Source organism: Protopterus annectens, chromosome 1.part0 (genome assembly GCF_019279795.1).
Source record: "Protopterus annectens isolate FY-2018-M chromosome 1.part0, PAN1.0, whole genome shotgun sequence".
NCBI lineage: Eukaryota > Metazoa > Chordata > Ceratodontiformes > Protopteridae > Protopterus > Protopterus annectens.
This window is the reverse complement of record NC_056725.1, coordinates 1,805,551,357-1,805,576,887: the sequence shown is the minus strand read 5'-3', so window position 1 is coordinate 1,805,576,887 and position 25,531 is coordinate 1,805,551,357. Positions and strand designations below refer to the sequence as shown.

Here is a 25,531-nt window from a genome sequence, read left to right as displayed (position 1 = left end):
TATTCTTCTTACAAACTTAGAAAGTTGATAGAATAACAAGTTTTACATTACCACGAATCTTCTGAATGGTATAAAGTCTGAAACGCAAATGTTTGCCATTATTTTTTAAATTCAGTCTTTAATGATTGCCAGAAATTTGTCAGAAAAACACAGTTTTATGAAAAACGGACCAAATGTATGAGACTAAAATCTGGACGTTCTGCGAAAATCTGTACAGGTCAGTTGAGGTATATAAACTGTCATTTATCATCAAGACAGCAGCAGCAGTGCATGTTTTCCTCTCGAAAGTTAGCCTCAGTCGTTTTTAATCAGTTACTCACATGCGCAAATGACGCGAAGAGCATTTTTAACATGTCGGTGTGACTGGGAAGGGGAGCCAAACTGGGCTACTTCTGGTGAGGGCTGTAATCCGGTACTTGGTAATGAACCAGTTCCAAAAGCTTTCCTGCTGCTCTCTAAGATTGGTAGTATTATTAACAACACTTTTACAAGAAAAATGTTTTGTCATTGAACACTTTACACCCACCTCTGCTTGCGGGAGCTCTCATATTGCTTATTTATTGAACCACAGTCTTACCTGAGGAGATGTTTCAAGTCTTTTGTTTGTGAGCCGCACTTTTGCCTTGAGAAACAGAAACCGTTTTATTTGCACAGCAACCGATGGTTCCTTAGCCGCGTCTTGAACAAAACAAGTACGCAGTAGCCAGAAGTCGTTGAATTTTATGGAAACAATTACTTTGAATGGTACGGTATGTTTAGAAAGGTAGCAGACTTGATCATATTTAACATGTGAATTTAATTTATCAGTGATTCCAGATTTGTGTGAATTCTGTTTAAAGTTTAACTACTGTAAAGTTAGAAGAGTAAAGCGAGCCCTTCGCTTGCCAGCATTAGCCTTAACAGAGTTGTTGACAAGCTAAGAACTGATTACGTTGTTACCAGAGAATGTTTCTCATAAAAGTGTGGTTTTCTGACAAATCGGTGAGAAATCATTGAGGACTGAAGTCAGAAAATAATGGAACACTTTTTCTGAGTTTCAGACTTATTATCCTTCAGAAAATTCATGCATTTCGAGACTTGTTATTCTATCAACTTTCTAAGTTTGTAAGAGCAATATTTAAAAAGTATACCTCCATCATTTCTGCCTTTATCAGAATTTCTTGCTGTAAGAGGTTGGATGGTAGATTAAATGCATGCTTTTTTAAATATTAAAATTACCAACCTTGTCTTTCATAAATCTGGCATAAAAATGTTCTTTTGTGCACATTGCTGTATCTAGTTTAAAGCCCTAATGCTTGTGCATCACTTTCACATTTTTTTTCTGTTGATTTATTTGGAAATTGTATGATTCTTCAAATGAGATAGTGAGTAATTGTACATTGAATAAAACATGGCCTCTGTTGTGCTTGCATAGCACATTTTAAATGGGTAGAGATGAGCAGTAAAATGGTAGACCCTTGAGAAGTACTAGGATAAGTTACATTATATTTGTTATCTCCACTTCTTAGTGTGAGGTTAAGGATGATCACAAGCAAGACAGTTTCACTGATAATACCATCAGATGGTCTGAGATTACCTGGCATGCTTAGCAATGTTTTGTTCTCAGAAGAGCAGGTCGGCATCGCTCATTAAATGTCTGGGTTATAGTAATTAAACCATGCATTATGAGTTTGGGAAAATGCAAATCCATTCACCATCTTTACTTCCAAAGACACTGAAACTCCATAATTTGATGGACACATCTGAATTGCTTCAGAGACATTTACTTGAGGCTATGCTTAGATGAAAGCCCAATGTACTGCAAAATTGTAAATAAAATGTTTTCACAGCCATCCTGCCAAAAGGTATTAATAATCCTTTTTACAGTGAATAGTTACTGAAACACAGTACAGCTGTGAATTACTGACTTTCATAATGGCACTGCCTACAACTTCAGTGATTTTTGTTTGCCTTTAACTGAGTGTGTGAGACCTATTAACAAAGAGCAGCGAAGTGTCTCTAACTTGATATATTGAACCAGAACATGAATGATTGTAAATGTATATACTTTTGTGCACCTTAATTTTCTTTATAAGTTTAGTGATGGTCTTGTATGCCCTTGTTTTATTAGTTAAGTTCCCCATACTTTCGTACCTTGTGTAATATATGTATCCATGTCGTTTAGGTAATTGATCAATTTCATGTATGATGTTTTCTTGTCTTTGTTACTTTGTTTCATTTGTATATCTGCATCCTTTTAGGAATGACTCCCTTTAGATGCCCCTGTGTAGCTGCCCTTTTCTGTCGGGTTAACCAGTATTCAGGAATGAAATTAAATAAAATGACTGCCAGTACCACTAAGTGTGGGCAGTAGCAGCTTTACTGGAGATATTCTACAAAACCTGAATTTCAGTTTGTGAATGTCTCATTGGCTTTGCTTGCATGGTCTTAAACTTTGAATACACTTATCTCAGGAAAATACTAACCTGGCCACCAATAAAAGGAAGGACAGATCGTGTTATTTTCAAGTGTGCTTTCTTTACCTGATACCCACTGTGTGCCAGGATATGTTGTGGCTGTCAATGACTCTAAACTGGAGAATCAAGTATTTACATTCTTAGAATTTTTCAACCTTTCAAAATGAAGATGACTGGTTTAGAGTTGCTCCGATGGTTGTCAGTGCCTCATATATTATTTAGGGTTAATTACCATCCGGTTAAGCAATGCTTTCTAATCTAGTCACTTATCAAAGGACATTTGCCAGTCTGCTGCCTGCACAGTGACACTCCACAACCTTTCCTGCCCACCATCTTTCCCTTGTGTCATTCCATGTGCTATTCTGTCACATAAGTTCGTAGGCAATTACTAGACATGTGGTCAGAGAGACCATTTAGAAGCCTAGCTGAATTTTTTTCCATTAGCTGCCTGGTTGCAACCCCCCCCCCCTATCTGCATGCCCCCTCTCAGCTGGCAATCAGTTCATAGCCCAATATCCCAACTGAGCACCTTCTGTTTAAGTGCCTTGCTCCAAATCTCACAGTAAAGCAAATATATACTGAAGGAATGAAACCATGGAATACAGATTACGAGATATTTACAAGCTGCTGCTTATTCCTGTGTACTTACTGCTAGAAAATGTTGGGCTTTTTCCCACAAGCAAAATATTCTCCATCCCAAAATGTGTGCTTAAGAACTATACTCCATATACCACTTGATACTGTCATCCATTTTTGACTTCTCCACAATACTTGAGCTCAAACTTGAAGGCAGATAATGTGTGGATTGTGACTGAAAAGGGTCAGGTGAACCCATTCACTTAGCTGAATAAGAAATAAATGAGATGGCATTTCATAAAATGCTGCCCTATGTTGTACATCACTGGCATTTCAAGCTGACGAAGTCTACCTTACCCTATAGTTTAACTCAAAGTGTTTTTTTTTTCTCTGTGTAGTATGGTTCTAGTATGATTTAGTTACCAAAAACCTGCATATACTTTGTAAAATGCTCATTGTCTTGCTTTGGAATCAAGTTTGATTGTCTTCCTCATGTGCTTTGGCCACAAACTGCCTCCACCTGCATGACATACCTTAGACACGAGGAAATCAGTATTTATCTTGTCAGGTACTGCCTCAGTCTTAACTAGGCAGTCAGATTTGCTGATGTCAGCAGCTGCTATTGAAAAAAATATGTATTGCTTTGTGAAACTGTTTCCAAATCTTCCTTGAGAGAAAGAAAAACAGTATCACTGCACATAGTCAGTAAGGTTACAACCTCTCCCTCATTCTGCAGGGCTGTTCTGATCTGAGTGTCTCTGTGTTGCAGGGTGAAATGTGAACCATAGCACATGTTCTGATAGGTCAAAAAATATTTTTGTTGTAAATTTCTCTGTTACAAAACTGACACTGCATTTAAGTAAACTTAATGTCATAAAATAGGTTCATAGGTTGGTACTAGGCTATCAGCCCTAGGGCCTATACAAGCCTAGCCATAACAATTCCCTGGCTATTTCTTCCCACACTATTTACTTCCCTGGACCCCTGTCTAGCAGGGTGAATGACGTGATCCCCGGAGTTTCCTTTCTCCCATCCAATCATCAAGGTTCCTTTTGAAGAGGGCCAAAGAGGCACTCTGCTTGACATGTATGGGCAATCTATTCCAGAGTCTGGGGAGTATCTGGGTCAGGAACCTATCCCTCCAGCATGTTTTTTGTTTATTGTGATGACAAGATTTAGATCCCTGGAGCGTGTGGCTCTGAGGGATTGGGATTTCTTTAAGTGTAGCATGTCCAACAGCTCTGGGTTTGACATGGCCTTGTATGTTAAGCAGAGATCGCCTCTGAGTAGACGATATGCGACAGAGTATAGCTGGAGTTTGTTAAGGCGGTCAGCGTAGGGCATCTGCTTTAGGCCTGTGATTCTTTTAGTGAGGTATTTCTGCGGCCTTTCCAGTTGTTGCAGATGTCTTGAGAGGTACATACCAAATGGGGCATTGTATTCTATAATGGGTCTAATGAGGGATGAGTACAGTGGGACAATGACCTCCTTTTTTCTGGATGAAAAGCCCTTAGTGATGAGGTGTGCCACATAGAAGGATTTCCTGACTGTTGTGGCGATGTGGTTATCAAAGGTGAGACCACTGTCCACCTGTGTCCCTAAGTCTCTTATCACACTTTCGGTTTTTAGTATACTGCCACCTATATGGTAATTCACGGATACATGTTTTTTTCCCAAAGGGGATAACTATGCATTTCCTAGCAACCCATTGGGTGATGTAGGGATTAATGCCCAGCTTAGTAAGTTTATCTATGATTCCAGAGTGGGTGATGGTGTCAAAGGCCTTGGCAAGGTCTAGATAGGCTCTGTGGACCACCTTACCCTTGTCCATGGCTCTGGAGACTGATTCAAAGAAGTCAATCAGGTTCAGGAGACAAGATCGGCCCTTCATGAACCCAAACTGGGTGGGGTCTAGTGTTTGAAGTTTGCCAATGTCTTTGTTTATAAGTTCCATAATAATACGCTCCATGGCCTTGCAGATAAGGCTCGTCAGACTGATGGGACGGTAGTTTCTGGGATCCAAGGTGGATCCCCCCCTTGTGGAGTGGGATAACTGTAGCTCTGCGCCACTCAGTGGGCACGAAACCTGAGGTGAGGCTATGATTAAACATGACACTTAGGTGAGGTGCCAGTTCATATTGTAGTTCATGTAGTAAACAGCCCGGGATGTCATCTGGTCCCATGGATGCTGTATTCTTAGCTTTGGAGAGTGTGCTTTTTACCTGTGTGGCCGTTATTACTGGAATTTGGCAATCTTACGGTATTGAGATGGGCCATTTAGGGGGTGAGAGGGGGTGAAGTTGGCACTGAATCGATCTGCCAGGATATTGGCAATATCCTTGGGATCAGTATATTTAATGCCATTCTGTTTTAGCTCAGAGCAGATCTGAGCATTGCCATTTAGATTCTTGACAGAGTTATAGAATGCCTTGTGGCTGTCTTTGGAATTTTTGGCAATTTTATTTTCGTAACTAGCTTTGGAGGATTTTATGAGGTATCTCAGTTTCTTACTGAGGCTGGTAAGGGAGTTTTTTGTATCTGGGGATTTTCCTCTTTTCTGCAACAGTTTCTTCCTTTTGTTGTAAAGTTTGTTTATGGCAGGGGACCACCAGATTGGCTTCCTTTTTTTGGATGAGAGCATCTTGGTTCTATTTGGGATAGCACGATTCATGCATGAGTGGATGTGCTCGTACAGTGCCTTAGTGTAGGATTCAGCAGTTTTTTCAGTTCCCGTCTGCATGGGTGTCATGAAGTTTGTCACTTCTGACTTAAGTAGCATGAAGTTGGCTTTGGAGAAGTTTTTTATGGAGGTTTCCTTACTGGGGGGGGTGGGGGTGGGGGTGGGATGTGGATGTTAAGTGTGATTAGTTTATGGTCAGACCTGACTAACGAGGGGGTGACCATAGGTGTGGAGCATCTATTTCCCATGTTGGTAATGACCAGGTCTAGGATATTGGAGCCCCTGGTGGGACTGTGGATTAGTTGATCCAGGGCGCTAGAATTTATGAATTCCAAGACTCGTTGGGCAAAGGTGTTGATACATGAGTAGTTTTCCCAGTTAATAGCAGGGTAGTTAAAATCACACAGTATTAGGGTGTTTGGTTCTATCCTAATATTTTCCAGTATGTTTAGAAAGGTGTAGTGAGAATCTTGGGGTATGGTGGGGGATCTGTAGCAAGCTACAATTTGGATTGCAGTCTTACCTAGTGTTAGTTGCACCTGGAGAATTTCAGACGCATTGTGTTGGGCAACTAGCCTGGTGGTGTGAATATCCCTGGTGAATATTGACACTCCTCCACCTTTAGTGTTTTGGTCCTGGTTTGGTGGTCTAAAAGTGTGGTAAGAGTTGTAGCCTGGTATTGCAGGGGTGCTCTCTGGAGCCTTGAAGCAGGTCTCAGTTACTGCACATATATCGATGTTCTCCATTTTTAGGAGTGCCTCGAAAGAGTGCATTTTGAGGTTTAGACTTCTAGCATTGAGTAGCATTACCTTCAGATTTTGCATGCTTGTACCTGTTACGGTGGTGGTTTTGTCCTTTGAACTTTGCCTAAAAAAGGCACTATAGGGGTGGCAAGAGCCTTAGCCAGTAACCTGAATCCCAGGGGCAACAGGTGCAGACCATCTCTGGCAAAGCATCGTGGTCTGTCAATCATGTCATCCCAGGAAGACAGATACTGGATCCCTTTTGAATGACACCAGAAGCGTAGCCAATTGTTGAAGTCAATCATCTTGTCCTTGTATTGTGGTATCATTCTGGGCGAAGGCAGGATGCTACTCAGGGTTAGGGCCATACCTGCCTGGGCCACATGATCCGAGAGCTCTTCCGTGTCTCTTTTCATGTAGTCCAGGGAGGTACGTCTCAAGTCATTCACTCCAACATGGACAATGACAGAGTCATATTTGTACTTGTTGTGGAGTTACTTGAGTGCATGCATTATGTGGTGGATCCTGGCACCCGACGGGCAGCTGAATGTAATTTTCTCCTTGTTCAACCTGGTGAGTAGGACATCAGTGTGCCGGACTATAGAGTCACCTATGACTAAAAATAGTATAATCAACCAGCGCTGCACACAACAGTCTTTATTTTTGTCATAAGATGAAGCTATTTTTTCACTGACTGTTGGCATAGCTTGTGCTGCAAAATTTCAAGATTCAATAAGGATTTCTACTTTTTGTATCTAAAAATATGGTAGCCGTAATAATTGGCCAAATTGTTTGTATAGTGATCCACTTTTAAGAGGCATGCTTTTTTGTAACTGCAACAATTTTATTTATTCATTTATTGACATTTAATTCCCAGGAAAGTCTGAGTATGTAGGAGCCCGTTTTCAGTGGAGATCCAGGGAGAAAAGGTCCAAAATATTACAAAACCTTTTAAGAACAATAATTTTTACAGTCTCAGAATCACATTTATTGGCCAAGTATGCACGCATACAAGGAATATGACTCCAGTTTCAGTGACTCTGCAAGTTTGAATTACATAAATGACATATAGCTATTAAGAACAGGACAAATGACATACATGCGACTATTAAGAAGGCAAAAAAGTAAACATACATGTACATACATGGTGCAAAGTGCAACTCAGTGCAAGAAATACTGAAATAAATTTCAGTACTTCAGAACTCTAACTGCTAATACCTTTTTTCGGTACTTATTTATTATCGCAACCAGATTGCACATCTGTAGCAAGCAGGTTGCAAATCACTCATAATTGTGCAAATTATGGACAAACAAGTCATTGCCCTTACTGTCATAAATTTTGAACAATTACTAACCTGGAAGCGACTACCAATTATTAGCGGACCGGAGTTCCGCTGTGGCGACCCCTAACCGGGAAAAGCCGAAAGACTCAAACTAACCTGGAAGCGACATTTCATGCTTCTGTTATTCGTAGTTGTTTCGACCTGAGCGCTATGTGAACTCAAAGGACTGGCTTTTTCTGAGAGACGGTTGCGAAAAAGCAGTAATGTAATTTGTCGGCTTTACCATCTTGACATAGTATTTCGGCCCCTGGGGTTGCTATCCTCTTGTATGTGTCTTAACTGACATCACAGTGTTACAAATTTCACGTTTGTGCATGATGTCTTGGTCACAGTTCTGAGATGGCTTAGGAACCATCAACCTGTAACACATCAGCGAGGTAAGGGAGTAGCCAGAAAATGTCATGCATTGATAGGACTACGTTTACTGGGTGTCAGTGTATGTCTTCCCTGCTTCCAAATTTTGGTACAGCAGGGAGAAACACAGTGGTAATCATTGAATATCTACACAATTTTCATAGTGTTTACATCTACTCAAGTTGTTGTGGCATGTGATTCGGAGGCATTAACTTACATCGTCTTGTTGTATTCTGTTAGCACAGTCGGGTCCACAGCATTTAAAATGAAAACCGTCGCTAACGGACCTGAAGGTTGAAGAGAACTTTGGGGCTCAGTAGTGCTCCTGGGTGATCACATAATGTCATAGAAAGCTGTTTAGTATCTTTTTCAACTCCTGCCACAGCAGAAACACTCGTTTGGCCATAACCTCAAGGATTCTGAGAGATGTGCAATCTGGTTGCGATAATACATAAGTACCCTTTTTTTCATTAAATTTCTCCACTACTCATATTTACCTCCCTCCCTTCTTTTCCCACTTAGCTTACTCCACTTTCTCAGATTTCACTTGATTCTACTACTACTCTCCTCTCTAATTTATAAATTAAAAAAAATCTTTAATCTCCCTCTTTTTTACCCATAGCCACCCCCTTTTTTCCTCTTGACACTTAACCTTTTTCTGTCACCTGCTCTCTATCAACTTCCCCTCTGCTTCTGTTTACTGATGTACATGCCTGTAAGAACTAAGATTTGATATGCAGTACTTTCTGTACTCTTATTTTAAACTCTGAGTTAATTTGTCATTACTTTCCCTCTAAATGGGGAATTCCTTATGTATTTCAGATATATAAATGACTTTAACATATTGTTTTATTGCCTTTTTTGTAAATAACACTTTTTGAACTCTCATGCTCCAAGTGGGAATCCAAGCATTATAATGCAAGTTTATATTGCTTCATGTATACTGTACTGTTTGTAAACATTTCTATGGTGTATGTAATACGTTGTGGAGGTTTTCTCCCCAGGCCTTTGCTGAAAAGGGGCACAAGCTCAATCAGACATTCTCGGTCAACAAATGTGAAATAAATAAATAAATTAAATAAATAAATTCTAAAAAAAGCAAGTATTACCAATATGTAAACAATACTGCAGAATCCTCTGAGGCTTGGGAAAAAGAATACTCCGACCTAATAAGCCGAGTCAACCGTTTATGAACTTGATAGCTTGTGGGGAAAAAACTATTCTTATATCCGCTTGTTTTAGTGTGCATTAATGTACAACACTTAGCTGAGGGTAATAGTTCAGAAAGATGGTGGCCTGGATATGAAGGATCGGTGATGATTTTCCCTGTCCTTTTCATGACTCTGGAATAATACAGATCCTATAAGGAGGGCAAACTAGCACCAGTGATATTTTCGGCAGACGTGACTATTAGATGTAACCTATTTTTGTCATGATTAGAAAGAGATCCAAACCACACCGTTATGGATGAGCTGAGAACAAACTCAATGACTGCTGTATAGAACCGAATCAACAGTTCCTGTGGGAGGCTGATTTTCCTCAGGTGTCGCAGAAAGTACATTCGCTGTTGTGCCTTTTTTATGATGGACCCTATGTCGGTCTCCCACTTCAAGTCCCGGAAGATTATAGATCCCAAAAACTTAAAGGATTCTACAACTGACACAACAGTATTAAATATAAAGAGGGGTATAATATTGTAGTACCACTCCTAAAGTCCACTGTCATTTCCACAGTTTTAAGAATGTTCAGTTCCAGATTATTCTGACTACACCAAAGGGCCAGCTGTTCAACCTCCTGCCTGTATGCAGACTTATCACCATTCCTGATGAGCCCAATGATGGTTATATCATCTGCGTATTTAAGTGTGACAGAGGAGTCCTTAGAGGTACAATCATTAGTGTAAAGAGAGAATAGCAGGGAGAGAGCACACATCCCTGGGGGGCACCTGTATTGATCGTGCGATAGCTAGATGTAAATTCCCCCAGTTTCACCTGCTGTTTCCTATTGGTTAGAAAATTGGTGATCCATTGACAGGTGGAGGCAGGGGCGTAAAGCTTGGAGAGTTTCACGTGAACAAGTTCTGGAATAATTGTATTAAATGCAGAGCTGAAGCCCACAAACGGAGTCCTTGCATATATCCCTGGGTTGTCAAGATGTTGCAAGATATAGTGCAGGCCCATATTAACTACATCATCCACTGACCGGTTCTCTCAATAAGCAAACTGAAGGGGGTCCAATGAGGGAGCTGTAATTTCCTTCAAGTGAGCTAACACCAGCCTCTCAAAAGTCTTCATGATTACTGATGTCAAAGAAACAGGCCTGTAGTCATTCAGTCTAAAAATAATACAAACCCCCCCCTAGAATTTAAATAATTATACTATATTAGATATATAATATGAAAACACTGGTTAATAGATACGTTATATAACAATGATATAATAAAGACATTTTAGCCAGTTTAAAAGTTAGTATAACACAAACAGGAATTAAAATATAAACTGAGAGAAAAGCAAGCTTATGGTATATTGAGTTAAAAAGTTTGGAAAGAATGAATAAGTGAGAGGCAGATGTACGGTATGGTTAGGTATTTGTTCACATTTACGGATATAGATTTTCCTGGTGTTGAGCAAGAACCAGAAGGTTTGAAGACTTTCAGAAGGAGTTGGGTGGGTGACCTAATGGTTAAGGTGTTTGCCTTAGAAACACACAGTGCAGAGTTTGAGTCTCGCAAGGGATAATTGGCTAGGCTTAAAATGGCTCACAAGGGCAGTTAGCTTAGTACTAATCTATGAACCTATTTAAAAATAGGAGAGAAGTTATTGACCTGATGGTTACAGGCAAGGAGTTCAGGCCTTATAAACCTGGTACAAGTACAAACAATGTTAAGCAGATTTGATAGGTTTGTGGTCAGACAAGAATTTTTGGAATCATTGGATCATAATGATTCTACAAAACTATGTTCCCAGTCAAAGTTATTTAGTGCTGAACAGGCAGATGGATTCTGGATAATTTTATAGGTAGTAAGAAGCTGTGCATATGTTAGTTGATGGTTTAGTTAATTTGGGCTTTTCAGTGTTGTACAGTGGTGGTTTCTGAAAGGGGTATTTGCTACAAATTTAGCAATTTTATTATAACATTGTTCAAGTTTTGATTTTTGTGGTACCTGAAGGTTAGTAAAGATGGAAGCAACATAAAGAAGTGTGGGGAGGAGAAAAGTAGCAGCAAGTGTAGTTTTAGTTGTGTCTGAGTATCCTGAGGCAATGTTACAACTGCCTCACGTACACAGACAACCCTCTCCCACCACAAAACACTAACATATGTGAGAGATGCAATTATACAGCCAAATTGGAGGCTAAGCTGTCTCCACCCAAGACTGGAACAGACAGTCAAGAGGAGAAGGTTAACACTTGCACCACACCTCCAGCCACACACAGACCTACTAAACCAGCACAGGCAAAAAATATACATAAATACACAAAATCATACTCGGAGGCTCTAAATAAAAACCTGCAAAAGCATCAGAGACCTTCAAAGCAGACATCCAAACAACCTGCACCTCCTGTCACAAACTAGACAAGACATAAAACACAAAATCAGTGTGCCGCACAATCACAGCCCTTAAGGTGAAATAACATACCTAACACACTAGTAATAGGTGACTCTATAGTCAGGCACACTGACGTCCCACTCACTACGCTGGACAAGCAGAAGGTTACTATTAGCTGCCTGTCGGGAGCCAGAATCCACCACATAACACAAGCACTCAGGTCACTCCAGAACAAGTACAAGTATGACTCTGTCATTGTTCATGTTGGTGTGAATGACCTGAGACGTACCTCCCTGGACTACATGAAAAGAGACATGGAAGAGCTCTCTGATCATGTAGCCCAGGCTGGTGTGACCCTGACTAGCATCCTGCCCTCACCAAGAATGATACCCCAGTATAAAGAAAACATGATCAATTTCAACAATTGGCTAAACTTCTGGTGTCATTCAAAGAGGATCCAGTGTCTGTCAGCCTGGGATGACATGCTCGACAAGCTGCATTGCTTTGCAAGAGATGGCTTGCACCTGTCACCCCTAGGCTTTCGAATACTGGCCAATACTCTTGCTGCCCCCATAGTGCCTTTTTTAGGCAAGGCTCAAAAGTCAAACCCACCACCGTAAACAAGCACAATTAACAAAAAATTGAGGGTTGTGCTACTCAACACCAGGAGTTTAAATCTCAAAATGCACGCACTCGAAGCACTCTTCAGTATGGAGAACGTCGACATCTGTGCAGTAACTGAAATCTGGTTCAAGGCTCCAGAGAGCACCCCAGCACTACCGGGCTACAAGTCATATCACACGTTTCGGCCAAAGAACATGGACCGAAACACAAAAGGAGGGAGTGTATCCATATTCATCAAGGATACCTATACCTCCAGGTTAGTGGAACAGCATGATACCTCTGAGATCATCCATGTGCAACTAACATCGGGCAAATCTGCAATGCAAATTGTGGCCTGCTACAGATCACCACCACTCCACCTTTCTGGAGACACTGGAAAACATGAAGGTCCTACCGAACACCCTGATATTGGGCGATTTCAATTACCCTACCATTAACTGGGAAAACTACTCTAGTACAAACATCCAGGCCCAGCGCTTCCTGGAATTCATCAACTCAAACACCCTGGATCAGCTGGTAAACACCCCTTCCAGAGGTGAAAACATATTGGACCTGGTCATCACAAACATGGGCGACAGGTGTTCCACACTGGAGGTCAACCCGTCGCTGGTTAGATCAGACCATAAACTAATCACGCTGGCTGTCCACACTCCACCACCACCACCACCCCCAACTAAGGAAACCACAGTAAAAAACTTTTTTAAAGCAAACTTCACCTTACTTAAGACAAAGGCGGTAAGATTCACAGCCCCACGCTAAAGGATAACGCTGCCCAAGATGCAGAAACCTTTACAAATGCACTCTATGAGCACCTACAAAGATGCATGGATTGTGCCATCCCTAGCAAAGCCAAGACTCGCGTCTCTAAGAGAAGGAAACCAGTCTTGTTGGACCCCTGCTATAAACAGGCTATACAATAGAAGGAGGAAACTAGTTCAGAAAAAAAGCAAATCTCAAGAAGGAAAGACATCCCTGATCAGTATCGATAAGAAACTAAGGTCCCTCGTAAAATCATCCAAGGCTAACTTCGAAAGAAAAATAGCCATGGATTCAAAGATAACCACAAAGCCTTCTTTAGCTATGTTAAGAATCTAAGTGGCAACTCGCAGATATGCACTGAACTAGTGCAAAATAGCACAAAATATACTGAACCTACTGATATTGCCAACATCCTGGTAGATAGATTCAGTGCAAACTTCACCCCACTCTCACCCCCAAAAGGGCCCACAACAATACCGAAAAAGTGTAGTGTCCCGGAAATCGCAGATGCACTGGTGAAAATAGCCCTTTCAAAAGCCTGATTAGCCTGGTCTGCAAGGCTATGGAGCGCATCATCATGGAACTCCTTAACAAAAACATTGGAAACCTCCAAACACTTGGCCCGACCCATTCGGCATTGTTAAGGGCAGATCATGCCTACTAAACCTGGTTGACTTCTACGAGACAGTCACCAAGGCCATAGACGAGGGAAAGGTGGTTCACACAGCCAACTTTGACCTCACCAAGGCTTTCAACACCATTCCCCACTCTATTACAGAAAAACTCACCAGCCTGAACATAAACCCCTACATCACAAGATGGGTTGCCAACTGCTTTACAGAAAGAACTCACACGCTAAAAATAGCAGGCTCCAGGTCTGACTCTAAACCAGTCAAAAGTGGTGTCCCACAAGGCTCGGTCCTGGGACCCCTACTGTTCAGGATATACTTCTCAGAAGTACAGGGAAACACAGGAGGACTATGGCTAACCAAGTTCGCTGATGACTGCAACCTGGGAGCCATAATTGACTCTCCGGCTGACACGGACATCCTCCAAAAGGGCCTTACGGAGACGGGACACCTGGTGTCAAAGTCATGACCTCAAGCTAAATGCCAAAAAATACATAGTCATCCTGTTTGGGAAAAACAAAACACTCACAAATTATCACATGGGTGGTAGCCCCCTTAATACAGAAGAGATAAGAGATCTGGGGACCCAGGTAGATAGTAATCTCTCCTTTGACAATCATATTGCCAAAGTAGTTAGAAAATCCTTCTATGTGACCCATCTAATTACTAAAGGGTTTGCATCTAGAAATAGAGGTTATAGTGCCCCACTACTCATCACTCATCAGACCCATCATAGAGTGCAATGCCCCATTTGGGATGTACCTCACAAGACACTTCCAACAGTTGGAGAGACCACAAAAGTATCTCACCAAGAGGATTACTGGCCTCCAACATATGTCCTATGCAGCTCGACTGAAAAAACTCTGGCTGTACTCAGTGGCATATCGCTTACTCAGAGGTGATCTCTGCCTGACTTACAAAGCCATGTCCAACTCAGAATTGATGGACATGCTCCACCTAAAGAAATGCAAGTCACTGCGAGCCACGCGCTCTAGTGAGCTAAACCTCACCACAAGAATAAATAGAACATGCTGGAGGGATAGATTCCTGTTAGAGACTCCCCATGCTTTGGAACAAAATTCCAAACTACATTAGGCAGAGCCCCTCACTAACACTCTTCAAGAGAAACCTTGACGAGTGGACGGGTAACAGAAAATACACCCCTGGGATCACTTCATTGGCTCTGCTTGACAGAGGATCAGTTGATTAATCAATGGGGTGGCGAAAGCCGACACACTCTGGCTAGGCTTATAAATGCCCTCGGGCAGATAGCCTAGTACCTACCTATGAATTTAAGATTATCATCCCTAATGATTTGCTATAAGAAGTGACTTCAGTGGTTGTGGTTGTATTATCAAAAAGAGAGGACTTAATTTTGTTTTTCATGAAAGTGGGATTTGGAGAAAAAAAGTAGTAGTCTTTAGGGTGCAGCATGAGTTGCAAATTACAAAGCCATGTTTCAGTTGCTGTTAAAGCTTCCTCAGTAATTATTTGGAAGTGTCATGTGAAATGTGCAAATGAGTGTGGAGTCATCTGCTTACTGTATTAGGGAGGCCTGTTGTGTGGATGAGTGGAGGGTGTTGATGAGAATATTAAAGAAGACTGGATCAAGGTTAGAGCCTTGTGGTACACTGATGGTGACTGTGGGAAGTATGGAGAGAGAGTGAAGTGCCATTTTACTGACTGATACCTATTGGATAGGTAGTTTGTGAGGGTAAGGTGAGCTGAGGGAGACCTAATAAGGACATTTGAAGTAGAAGATTGCCATGACAAACTGTTAAAGGCTTTAGACAAGTCTAGAAATAAGGAAGAGACTAGTTTGCCATTACCTATAGCTTTATTATCAGTATCTGTATAGCTTAGAAATGCAGTGTTAACATGTCTTATGTCCTTCCCATAGTATTATGTAGGTGACGAGTTCTTCCTGCAGGAGATAGTTAGTTTTGTTTTTTAATACATTTTTCAAGTGTTTTAGAGAGGAGGATAAGACAAGCGTTAGTAATGTCTGCTGAATTTCCTCTGTTGTGCAGAGGGATAATGTGTGACTTTTTCCAGAGAGGGGGAATGAGAGATTCATGGATTTATCTGTTTATAAGGGTTGAGACAGGGCAGGGAATGCTTATGGCTGTTCTTTTAGGGTACTTGTTTGGAAGGTCATCAGCTGAAGTAGAGCATGGTTTGAAATTGTTTGAGTAGTTTTATATAGGATGTGGGGTCAGGTTTTAAGGTGAAAGTGGATATGGTGATACATGGCTGCCGGGCAGAATTAGGATCAGATGTTGGGGAATCCTTGGTTAGAGATGCTATACTGTCTATGAAATAAGAGTTTAATTGTGTCGTGGTTTCAAGTGATAAGTTATTGGGAGAGGGGTTAGGGTTGAATATATGGCTGGGATGCAAGGTTTCTTTACTGGCTGTCCAGAATATTTTTAGGATTGTGTTTACTATTATTCTGAAAGTTGTTGTAGTATAGTTTTTGTCTAATTTGCTTTATTGTATGCTTGAGTAGCATTCTGAAGTGTTCGCGATACTGTGGTGTTACCATTCTTTCCATGCTTGAGTATCATTCTGAAGTGTTCGCGATACTGTGGTGTTACCATTCTTTCCATGCTTGAGTATCATTCTGAAGTGTTCGCGATACTGTGGTGTTACCATTCTTTCCATGCTTGAGTAGCATTCTGAAGTGTTCGCGATACTGTGGTGTTACCATTCTTTCCATGCTTGAGTAGCATTCTGAAGTGTTCGCGATACTGTGGTGTTACCATTCTTTCCATGCTTGAGTATCATTCTGAAGTGTTCGCGATACTGTGGTGTTACCATTCTTTCCATGCTTGAGTAGCATTCTGAAGTGTTCGCGATACTGTGGTGTTACCATTCTTTCCATGCTTGAGTAGCATTCTGAAGTGTTCGCGATACTGTGGTGTTGCCATTCTTTCCATGCTTGTTTTCCGTCTCGCATTTGTATTCTACTCTTAGTCAAATTGCATTATTTGTTTTTAGTCTCATCTTTCTAGGAGGTGCAAGGCAATTTAGGATATTCAGGAACGCTGTATTGAATTCATTTACAGTGCCATCTTTAGTGGAGGATTTTTGGGAAGTTCCAGTTAATAGATAATAGGGTAGTAATAAATGTTTCTGGGTTAAACTTGGAAAGTTTACGTGTTGTTTTATAAAAATGCCGTTTAAGTGCATGTATGAGATGCCGGTTGTATAGATTGGGAGATGATCACTGAGACAGTCACACATTGTACCTGAAGTGTTGTATTTGCTAGTCTGATACTAGGATCCAGACTAATAGGGAATTTGATGTCTTTCTATAATGTATGGGCCTATTAATTAGTTGTGTGAAACCAAATAAAGTTGCACTAGATGTGGGGGAGTTATGTCAAAACCAATTGACATTCACAACACCTAGTAGTAGTTTTTTCTTGTGGAATTGTTAGGGATATTTTCCAGGATAGCTGTATTGTTGCTAGGAGGGATGTAAAGGACAGTAATACATATTTGTTTATAATTGTTTAATTTTAAGAAAGTAATAAGCTCTGCTGAAATGAATTTTGGTATTGGTTTGTTGTAAGGAGAAATGTGGTAGTTGTTGGGGAATATTAAAGCATTACCACCACCTTTCTTCTTTATATAGTCATTACAGATATTATAGTCCGGAGATGTAATTTTCGAGTCGTTTATGTTGGGTTTAAACCAAGTTTCACTTACAGCGAGAATATCAGGTTTATCTTGGGTAATCCAGGTGTGTACAGCAATTTTATTTTTTATGCTTCTAAGATTTATGGCAGAAAAAGTTAGATTAGTGGGTTAGGGGTTGACTGTTGAAGGGGTAAAGTAATGAGTGGAAGAGAATTGTGTTGATGTTCGTTGTGATAGGTGGAGGCAGGATTAGGGTGAATATCTGTCTAATCCTAGAAGGAGTTTAGTATATTGGGGAATTATGGATTTTGTTTTTTGGACAGTATTTTTCCACTTAATTTTGTTTTGGTTTGAGTTGAAATGAAGTTCATCGGTCTATATTTAGAGTAAAGGTGGGAGGCATTATTAAATAGGTTTGGTGTGATACATGGAAAGTATAGGGAGGAAGTACGACTAGGTGGTTGGGATATAGTTTGAGATTTGTTGAGAGTTATTATAGAGTCATGGTAGGATGAGATGGCCCAGTAGTAGGAGAAGAATAGAGGATAAGCTGAGGAGGACCATGATTTAAGTAGAGGGATATCCTAAGTACCCATGAAGTGGTAAGGGACCTGGAATCACAGGTTGATTGCGACCTTAACTTCTACCACCACATGTTTACCATTGTAAGGAAAGCTCACTTGATTAGTAAAGGCATCGCCTTGAGAGCAAAAGAAGTTATAACTCTCCTATAGTCTGCACTTATCCAGCCCATAATTGAGTATAACACCCCATTCAGCATGTACTGTACTAAACACCTACAGCAATTAGAGAGCCCTCCGAGGTGTCCAACAAAGAAGGGCCTCCAGCATGTGCCTTACATGGATGGACTAAAATCCCTGTCACTGTACTCTGTATCATATAGACTTCTTAAGGGAGACTTATGCCTGGCCTACAGAGCAACCCAAGGCCCATACCTAATGAACTTGCTGCATATCCATAAATCAAATGGGTCTAGGGCTACCTGTTCTAGGGGCTTATATATAGGCTGCGACTTAAATATGACATGCTGGAGGGACAGATTTATCTCCCAGCGAAATGGAGGACCTCTGTGACACTGTTCAAGAGAAACCTGGGTGAGTGGATGGGGCACTGTAAATTCTTACCGGGGATAGCGCCCACAACCCTCCTGGACATGGGCAGTCATCACTAAATGCAGTCTTTGGTATTGGCTAGTACCTCTACGGTATTTCAATGGGTTGAAACTACAAGATTTAAAATGACCTCCGGGTTGATAGCCTAGTAGTCTCCTATGATTTTATGTTATATTTGGTATTTAGTGGGGAAGTAAGGATCAAGAAGGAAGAAGATGCACTGCAAAATGATATTTAGTGGTGGTGGAATCCGAAACTGATGGACGGTAGGTAGAAAAGAAGTAAGGAACAGACTTGGGTTGTCCTAGTATCTTCTCTGGAATATAAGGAGTAGATGGGTTTTAAAAGGCTAGAGTATGTGGATGTACTTAAAAAAAGGAAAAAGTGAGAGTTTATTTCGGAAAAGTAGAAGATGCAATGTGGAACAGATATTCACACCCTTCCCTAACCGCAGCTATGAATGAATGTAGTGCAGTGCAGTATGGGATGGAGATAGCAAGTTGGGAGTGGTGCTCAAGGATTCAATGGAGGTTAGGGATTAGGCAAAAAGAAACGAGTGTTTGTATGATAGTAGTAAGATGTTTGGGAGAGTTAGCGAATAGGAGTCAAGTGAGATGTGTATGTAAGAAGTATAATTGCAGAGTAACAGGGAGTGGGCAAGAATTGGGGTTAGGGGATCAAAGTCAAGCATAGCAGGCTTCAACCCTTGGGTAGGATTATAAAGGAAAGTAGGCTTCAACCCTTGAGTAAGATTATAACGGAAAGTAATCGGTTTATAGCCAATACAAAGCAATTAACAGAATGGTACAAAGTAGAGCAGGTTTTCTTTCATTTCCTGAATGCAGAAACCGGTCATCCAGAAAGACTAAGTAACTGATATGTACAGTGTAATCTACTGGTCAAGAGCAAGGACAGTGGTCAACTTAGTAAGTGGTCCTTGTAGTGCAAGGACTACTCTTTTGGAGGGGGAGGCGATTTAAAGCCAATTTCCACACAATCAGGAATGTATTTACTAGCTGAAGCTAATAACACAGTAAGGTTCTTCAAGTTAAATTTGCTTACATAGTATAAACACAAAAGTCTCAATGAAAACATGTAGGAGTTGCCCTTGTGGCAAAGCATCTACAGTATTTGAGTCAGATGTAGTGATTACAGACTGTGAAAGGAAAGAAAGGAGCAACTCAAGTTTATTGTCAAAAACGACAGTTTAATAAAGACTAATTTTAAAAAGAGATGGAGGAAGAACCACAGTGATTTATAGCAAGAGAGTATGGGGAAGGTGTAATAGAAGAGAGATGGGGAAAAAAGTTTATGACTATAAGCTGAAAGTCTGTTAGCAAGAGGTATACTGGATAGAGAACCACAGTAATAAAATGTATATGTAGAGCTGTAAAGAGCAAGTTATCATAACAACACTACACTGATGAGCACAGTATAAAACTATCACTTAGTAAACGTTTGTGGGTTACAAATGAAGTAACAGAATGTAGCGGTCACCGGGGCTAGAAGCGTAAAACTTAAAACTTTATTATAAAATCAAATAAAACGATGAGTGCTTTCGGACTATTCACTAGTCCTTCCTCAAATCTAATTCTTAAAAGTTATTTACTCCTTTTATATATAAACAAACACCAATCATATCTTTTGTAGACGCACCTTCTTGTCAGCCAATCAGATTTTCTGCTGAAGCCTATGCCCCTTAAGGGCCAGTTTAACAGATATAGTAGTATTTATATCTGGTGGTCTATAGGCTTGTAAAGCTGCTATCCATTTCATTTGATGGTTTCAGTCTTTGGCATCTTATCCCCTCATCGTGTATCATTATTTACCACTTGTAAAGCTGTAAATAAAAAAAATAATGTCCTGGATGTTCAGTTATGCGTCTAAACAACGGACTCTTGTCATCCTTAAATTTTATATCCCTAACTTGTTTCCTTATTCTTTCTGTATGTCTGTCCCTTTTACCTATGTAATAACTCTTACAGGAGGTGCAATTGGCTATATCAACAAGATGCTTAGTGCTGAAACTAACATAATCTTTACATAAATCATGTTGTCCTGTTATGGGATGTACAAACTCATTGCCGCTGTTTATATACTTACAGCAGGAGCATGTTCTGCACAGGAAAGTTCCAATTTTACTATTCCTGACCATGTTCTTTCCTTTTTTGGAATTACAAAGTAATTCTTTCAAATTCCTATTGCTTTTAGAACCAAAAGTCAGAGATGGGCCTACTATGTGTCTTAATTTTTCATCAGATGAAAGAATTTTCCAGTTATTGTGAATAATCTTACAAATGTATGGGCTGTCTCTAGCATAGGTTAACATATAGCTGGTCAAGAGGAGAAGGTCAACATTTGCACCACACCACATGGAACACACAGCACTCCAGAACACACACCAGCACTGCCTTCACATAAAAACACAAACCACACACCCACCCTCGCGGAGGCTCTCAAAAATCTACCCAAACAGCAGAGACCTCCAAGGCAGAAATGCACTCGACCACCACAACAAAACATTAATCACGAGACACACAACTCTCCTAAACAGTGTGCCACTCAACCAAAGCCCCCAAGGCAAAACAGCATGCCTAGCACACTAGTCATAGGTGACTCGATAGTGAGGCACACTGATGTCCCACTTACTAGGTTGAATAAGGAGAAAATAGCAGTCAGCTGCCTGTCAAGTGCCAGGATCTGCCACACAATGTATGCACTCAGGTCCCTCAACAACAGGTACAAATACGACTCTGTCATTGTACACGTGGGTGTGAATGACCTGAGACATACCTCCCTGGACTACATGAAAAGAGACATGGAGGAGCTCTCGGATTATGTAGCCCCGGCGGGTATGACCCTAGCCCTGAGCAGCATCCTACCCTCACACAGAATGATACCACAGTACAAGCAGAAAATGATTGATTTCAACAATTGGCTAAGTTTCTGGGTCATTCTAATGGGATCCAGTATCTGTCTGCCTGGGATGACATGATTGACAGACCTTGATGCTTTGCCAGAGGCGGCCTGCATCTGTCACCCCTGGGCTTCTGGATACTGGCCAAGGCACTTGCCACCCCTATAGTGGCTTTTTTAGGTGGTGTTCCAAAGACCAAATTACCGCCATAACAGCTACAAACAAATGCAATCGAGGGTCATGCTGCTCAACGCTAAAAGTCTAAATCTCAAAATGCACTTGCTCGATGCACTACTTATGATGGAGAACATCGACATTTGTGCTGTAACAGAGACCTGGTTCAAGGCAGCAGAAAGCACCCCTGCACTACCAGGCTGGAACTCATTCCACACCTTTCAGCCCCAAAATGTGGACTGAAGCTCCAAAGGCAGTAGTGTTTCCATATTCATAAAGGATGTGCACACCTCCAGACTGGCAGCCCAACATAACGCATCAGAGATACTTCAGGTGCAGCTAACATTGGGTAAGACAGCAGTTCAGGTCGTAGCCCATTATAGGTCCCCAACCATGTCCCAAGAATCACACTCCATGTTCCTAAGCACCCTGAAGAATATTAAGGTCCAACCTAACACTCTCATACTGGGCGACTTCAACTACCCCTCCATTAACTGGGAAAACTAGTTGTGTACCAATACACTTGCCCAACATTTCCTGGAATTCATTAATTTCATTGCCCTGGACCAGCACTTTCTTACCCCCACTAGAGGTAGCACCATCCTTGACCTGGTCATTACTAACATGGGTGACCATTGCTCTACACCAATAGTCCTCTCCCTGGTTAGATCCGACCACAAACTAATCACCTTGGAAATCCACCCCCACCCCCCCGCAAAGGTAACCACCATGAAAAACTTCTCCAAAACTAACTTTGGGCTCCTAAAAACAGAGGTGGCTAACTTCATGGCACCCATGCAAATTGAGAATAGTTGCATGACCACCGAATCATACACCAATGCACTGTATGAACATGTATATAAATGCATGGATCTCGCCATACCCAATAGAACCAAGACACTCTCCTCCAAAAAAAGGAAGCCAATCAGGTGGTCCCCTGCCATAAATAAACTCTATAACAGAAGGAGAAAACTGATGCAGAATAAGGTGAAGTCTCAACTTTCTTATTCGCCTCAACAAAAGGTTGAGATCCCTCAAGTCCTCTAAAGCTAGCTATGAAAACAGAATTGCAGCAGATGGTAAATACAACCATAAGGCCTTCTATAGTTGTGTAAAGAATCTCCACGGCAATACCCAGATTTGCTCTGAAGCTACTGCACAATGGTGCCTCCTATACCGAGCCAACAGATATAGCCAATATACTGGCTGACGGATTCAGTGCCAACTTTACCCCCCAAGGGACCAATCACAATACCAGTAGATTGCCAGGCACCCAGTATTACTGCTGCACAGGTTAAAACAGCACTGTCCAAGGCCAAGAATACAGCTTCTATGGGACCTGACAATATCCCTGGCTGTGGCACCTCACCTGTGTGCCCTGTTCAATCACAGCTTCCCTTCAGGCTTTGTCCCTACCGAATGGTGCACTGTGCTACAGTCATCCCTCTCCACAAAAGAGGAGTGACTACAGACCCTGGGAACTATTGTCCCATTAGCCTCACAAGTCTGATGTGCATAGCTATGGAACCCATCATCATAGATCTAATAAACAAGGATATAGAGAATCTCCAAACTCTGGATTCCACACAGTTTGGTTTTGTGAAGGATAGGTCATGCCTGCTCAACTTGGTCGACTTCTTTGAGTCAGTCACCAGAGCTGTGGATGAAGGCAAGGTGGTTCATACAGCCTACCTTGATCTTGCCAAGGCCATTGATACAATTCCCCACTCAGGAGTCCTAGAAAAACTCACTAAGCTAGGCATCAACCCCTATATCACTAGGTGGGGTGCACACTGGCTCACAGATATAACCCACAGTGTAAAAGTAGCTGACTCCAAGTCAGACTGCCGACCAGTCACGAGTGGAGTCCTACAAGGATCGGTCCTGGGTCCTCTCCTGTTTATCTACTTCTCAGAAGTCTAGGCCAACACGAAGGGACTCTGGCTGACAAAGTTCACAGACAATTGCAAGTTGGGAGCCATTATTAACTCCCCAAGTGATAACATCCTACAGAAAGGCCTCACTGAGACCAACGACTGGTGTCAGAACCATGGCCTTAAGCTCAATGCCAAAAAATGTCGTCATCCCCTTTAGGAAAAACCCAGTTCCCATGAATTACCACATTGATGGTAGTCCACTGAACACAGAAGGCATTATAAGAGATCTGGGAACACAGGTTGACAGCAACCTCTCCTTCAACCACCACATTGGTACTGTGGTCAGAAAGTCCTTCTATGTGGCACATCTCATTACCAAGGATTTTGCATCCTGGAAGAAAGAGGTCATCATCTCTCTTTATTCTTCCCTCGTTAGACCAATCATCTAATATAATGCCCCATTTGGCATGTACTTCACTAGACACCTGCAACAGCTGGAGAGGCCACAGAAGTACCTCATGGAGAGGATCCTAGGCATTAAACACATATCCTACATGGACAGACTCAAAAGACTCCAGCTATTCTGTCTCATATCGCCTATTAAGAGGCAATCTCTGCTTGACTTACAAAGCCATGTCTGACCTAGCTCTGTTAGAAATGCTACATCTAAAGAAATCCCAATCGCTCCACACCACACACTCCAGAGACCTCAACCTCATTACCACAATCAAAAAAACATGCTGGATGGACAGGTTCCTCACCCAGAGACTGCCCATGTTCTGGAATAGACTTCCCATACATGTCAAGCAGAGCACCTCGCTGTCCCTCTTCAAGAGAAATCTTGATGAGTGGATGGGTAATAGAAAGTTGACCCTGGTGATCACTCCAGTGGCTCTACTTGATAGAGACACTGGGAACTAACGTTGGGTGATATGCCAGGGCACTTCTATGGGCTAGGCTTGTAAAGGCTACAGGGCTATTAGCCTAGTACACACCTATGAACCTATGACAAGTCAGGAAGAGTGTGGGGATTGTCTGTCAGTGCATGTAGGCTTCCAAAAGCCTGAAGTTTGTCTGCTCTCTTTGGAGCTCTGTAACTGATATGAATAGCTTAAAACAATCTCAGAGTATATACTGGTCATTTGGGAAAAATGGAAGTACTACTACTACAGAATGTTTGTAAGATGTCTGTGATGCAATACTTCCATTGTATTTTAATGGGATGGGAGGATAACGGCACTTTCTTTTCTCTAAAATGACTCGTGTGATAGGAACTTGAAATAGATTCTGGGAAGGTGACCGGAAAGCTGTAAAATAAGATCAAGTTAATGTGGCAGTTCCATAACGGCTATTTTGTGGAAACGCATATCAAAATTTTATAAGAAACATGTAGAGTGATTTAATGCATTAATATGGCTTGGAAAACAAAGATACAATGACAAAAAAAATCATATGTTTGAGTTCCAAGGTGTTTTCCTTTTAGTGAAATACACACTCGGAAAACATTATGCAGGTTGTATGCTGCTGTACAGCTGTGCATTTCATAACTGACATAACTTTATTTTTTTTTATTTTTTTTAGTGGATCTTGAATAGTCCTGAAAATGATAATTTTATTAACATACAAAAAAATAAAAACAATAAGTAGATACAGAATCAGACTAGTCAGTTTTCCGGTTGAGTGCCATATATATCACAGCTCCTGAATTAATACAAATACTCCACAGTGAGAACAAGTATTAAAAACGGGGCAGTCACTTCCTGTCCTCGCTTTTTAACTTTTGAATCATAGGTAGTTACTGGGCTTTTGACCTGAAGGTCTTTATAAGCCTAGCTGTGTGTATCCAATATAATACTAGAGAAACCCAATATAAAGGATCTTGCCTAAACTCGAGATCTTGGTTAGCAATGACTGCTTCCATCAAAAGAGTGATGTTACTCAGCATTGTTAGATTAAAAAAAATTAGCTTCTCTAAAGAGTAATTTTGTTATTGCAATGTAACATAATTAAGTTGTTAGAATTGTGCGTACTTTTTAACATGTCAATATGCTGCTGTTTGTGTGTATTTGTATGT

At 41.1% G+C, this 25,531-nt stretch overlaps 1 protein-coding gene across 3 annotated transcripts in view; it reads left to right on the top strand.

Moving 5' to 3' along the window:
• Positions 1 to 298: 298 nt before the first annotated feature.
• STX11 (syntaxin 11) overlaps positions 299 to 25,531 on the top strand; it is a 1,126,953-nt gene continuing 1,101,720 nt past the window's right edge. For all 3 annotated transcript variants that reach the window (XM_044069646.1, XM_044069655.1, XM_044069651.1), the window contains exon 1: positions 299 to 744. The gene's annotated coding sequence lies outside the window, so the exon portion shown is untranslated. The remainder of the gene's footprint in view (positions 745 to 25,531) is intronic.